The following is a 4,074-nucleotide window of genomic DNA, read 5'->3' on the forward strand; positions in this document are numbered from 1 at the left end:
AATAAACAATGCATAGCTTTTGTCTCTTTTTGCATTACTCTTTTTTTTACAAATATATGTTCCTTAACGACATGTTGCACCCGTACACTTTGGTACGGCCAAAATACGCCAGGGGCTTTAGTACCCCTCAATATGGTGTGAGAAGTCTGAACACTTTAACAAGTACGGCACCCCGAACTTATAGCATTATATGCATCGGCTCCGAATCATGTCTTGGGTCAATAGTTGGGTTTGCCCGGCTCCTATGTTTTGGTGCCTTACGTTCCGCTATATCGGCTGAGGTAGCACTAGGAGAACTACTGCGATTGTGCCCCAGTTGAGCTGGGTCGAGCACCTCAGTAGAGAAAGCTAAAACTGACTGTCATGATGAAGCGAGAGCCGGTCGCTATTCGAGAGGTTTTTCGACTCCCTAAAGACTTATACCGCTTAGAGCGAGGAGTCGGCTCCGTCCGGCCAAGGCGTGGATAGCGCCCCGAACTCGGTCTTCCGAATACCAGGGGCTTCGCCAAAATTTAAAATTATAGAATTCTATGGCTAAGTGAGAGTGTTCACGCATTATAGTCCGATTGCCTTGTTCGTTGTGCTGAGCGCCTCCCTCGAAGGACCCAAACATGGGAAAAAGAGCGCTCAGGTTTATCCCCGAACACCCCAGCACTAGCGGCACGGGGGCAGAAGCCGACGACTCGCCATCTCTTAGAATTGATAAACAGCCGCACAGAAGGTAATATTTTAAATTCCAACATCATTGCTTAGCGCATATGAACAAGTTTTCAGCGCACAGGACAAAACGAGCCAGTTTTACTAAAAAATTACATCCCTAGAACATTCATCCGCCACAAGGCGGGCACCCTTCAGAACATCCGTATAATAATTCTCGGGCTTGCGATGCTCTTTCCCCGACGGTGGCCCGTCTTTCACAAGCTTCTCAGCATCCAGCTTGCCCCAGTGCACCTTAGCACGGGCAAGGGCCCTACGGGCACCTTCAATGCAGACGGAGCACTTGATGACTTCGAGCCTTGGACAGGCCCCCACCAGCCGCTGCACCAGCCCGAAATAGCTTCCAGGCAGAGCCTCTCCAGGCCACAGCCGAACTATGAGGCCCTTCATGGCCTGTTCGGCCGCCTTATGGAGCTCGACCAGTTGCTTCAGCTGTTCGCTCAGGGGCACGGGGTGTCCGGCCTCAGCATACTGAGACCAGAACACCTTCTCTGTCAAGCTGCCCTCCTCGGCTCGATAGAATGCGGCGGCATCGGACACGCTATGGGGAAGATCTGCGAATGCTCCTGGAGAGCTCCGGATTCGGGTAAGTAACAAGTAACTCACGCTTATGTGTTTGCTTTGCATAAAGAATGCCTTACCCGCCGCTATCTTTTTCACCGCATCCAAGTCCTGGAGGGTCTTCTGGGATTCGGCCTTGGCAGACTTGGCATTTTCAATAGCCATCGCGAGCTCGGACGCTCGCGTCTTTGAGTCAAGCTCCAAACTCTCATGTTTTTTCATGAGAGCCTGGAGCTCTTGCTGCACCTTGCCAACCTGGGCCTCATACTTCTCCCGCTCGGTGCGCTCTGTGGCCGCCCTCTTCTCGGCCTCGACCAGCGCTTGCTTAAGGGTCGCCACCTCCGACGTGGCCCCTACAATAGCCACGATAATCCTGTCATTTTTTGCAATTGCACCTTTTTTATATATATTTAAACAAGGTATTTCTTACCTTCCTTGTCCTCAATATGCTTCTTGCCACGCCCGAGCTCTTTCTCGGACTGCTTGAGGTTCTGCTTTAGCGTGTCCACTTCCGCAGTCAGTGCGGCGGATGCCAGCAGAGAAGCCTGTATACGCATATTGACTCCTTTTTGTTAGACTCCTGCGAATTTTATTTGATCCTCTCTTCGGCCTTTCTTCCCGAACGCCAAACAGAGCATCAGGGGCTGCTGTCTATGCGGTAATATTATTTACACATCCTTTACTTACCTCAAAGCCTGTTAAAAGGCTAGTACAAGCTTCAGTCAGTCCGCTCTTGGCGGACTGAACCTTCTGGACCACCGCACTCATAATGGTGCGGTGCTCCTCGTCGATGGAGGCGCCTTTGAGCACCTCCAACAGATTGTCCGGCGCCTCCGGTTGAACGGGGGTCACCGGCACGGTGGGCTTGCTCCTCTTGGAAGGAGGTCGCCTGCCGGACTCTGGAACCTTTGAAGGTTCCGGAGCGGTGTCCGGCCTACAGCCGGACTTGGAGCCCTGGGGGGTTTTATCCCCTTTACTCCTGGAGTCCGGGAGGTCGCCTTGCGGCACCTCTAGGACCACCTCCTCCTGGCTTGGAACATGTTGGGACAACACTTCGGCGTCGTCCGTAGGGCGGGGGGAGGAAGCTGTCGGAAGCGAATTCACATCCGACGAGTCCAGTGAACTGCTCGACGACGCATCGAGCCGGTCTTTGGGTGGGCTGCATAAACATATTTGACATAAGGGAAAGTTGTGCAATAAAGGAATACTATGAATTACTCTGGTATCCGGATACTTACGATTTCGCCAGGGGCTTGGACCTGAGCGGCCACTCCTCTCCACCGTCGTCGGCGTCGGTGGAGTAGTCCGGAGGAAGGGTTTTCCCCTTCTTGGACCCTTCGGCCTCCCCAATGAGGGCGGCCTTCCTTTTCTTCTCTACCCCCGCTAGAGGGGGAGAGGTCTCTTCTTCCTCCTCCTCGTCTTCACGGGAGGAATGCGCCTGGAGCCGTTGGATGATGAACCCGACACCTCCCGGCGCCGGGCACTTTTTCGAGTCCCCGTGGCCTTCTTCGTGGCCTTCTTCTCCGGCACCACATAGGGTGCCGGAACCAGCAACTTTGCCAAGCGGGCATCGACTGGGTCTTCGGGCAAAGGAGCCGGACAATCGATCTGTCCGGACTTCACCTGCCAAACCTGTCAAAGGTAAGGGAGCTTAGATCCCGCATAGAGTTAAACTATGAAAAACTAATACCCTGTAAAAGGCACAAACAACTTACCGCGCTGGCGTGACGCTGCACGCTAAATCCGCGATCCTCGGTAGCGGATGCGGGAGCCTCGGCGCCCTTGAAAAGCACCTTCCAGACATCTTCGTATGTCGTGTCGAAGAGCCTGCTCAGAGTTCAATGCTGCGCCGGGTTGAACTCCCACAGATTGAAGGCACGTTGTTAACACGGGAGGATCTGGCGGATGAGCATGACCTGGACTATGTTGACAAGCTTGAGCTGCTTGTCCACCAGGGTTTGGATGCATGTTTGCAATCCAGTCACCTCTCTTTTGCTGCCCCACAACAGGCCCGTCCCTTTCCAGGACGTGAGCCGCGTTGGTGGTCCGGACCGGAACTCGAGGGCTGCGACCCACTCAGGGTCGTGCGGCTCGGTGATGTAAAACCACCCCGATTGCCACCCCTTCAGGGTCTCCACAAAGGAGCCCTCGAGCCATAAGACGTTGGGCATCTTGCCCACCATGGCGCCTCCGCACTCCGCCTGGTTGCCGCACACCACCTTCGGCTTGACATTAAAAGTCTTGAGCCATAGGCCGAAATGGGGGCGGATGCAGAGGAAAGCCTCGCACACGACGATTAACACTGAGATGTTGAGGATGAAATTTGGGGCCAGATCATGGAAATCCAGGCCGTAGTAGAACATGAGTCCCTAGACGAATGGGTGGATAGGAAAGCCCAGTCCGCGGAGGAAGTGGGGAAGGAACACTACCCTCTCATGGGGCCTTGGGGTGGGGAGGAGCTGCCCCTCTTCGGGAAGGCGGTACGCGATGTCGTTAGACAAGTATCCGACCTTCCTCAGTTTTTTTATGTGTCCCTCCGTGACGGAGGAGACCATCCACTTGCCTCCCGCTCCGGACATGGCTGGAGAAGGTCGAGGTGGGGAGTGCGGACTTTGGCGCTGGAGCTCGAGTGCGCGAAAATGGATAGGCAAAGGAGGAAGAAGGCATAGGTGAAAAGGTGGATCCTTATCCCCTTATATGGGTGGACGCAACTACGTGTCCCCACCAGCCTGGTAAAACTCGCTTATCTCCAAGCGCCGTAATCAATGGCGCGGTTGGGTTACCCACGCCCGTATT

This window comes from Triticum aestivum, chromosome 3A, assembly GCF_018294505.1.
Source record: "Triticum aestivum cultivar Chinese Spring chromosome 3A, IWGSC CS RefSeq v2.1, whole genome shotgun sequence".
Taxonomy (NCBI): Eukaryota; Viridiplantae; Streptophyta; class Magnoliopsida; order Poales; family Poaceae; genus Triticum; species Triticum aestivum.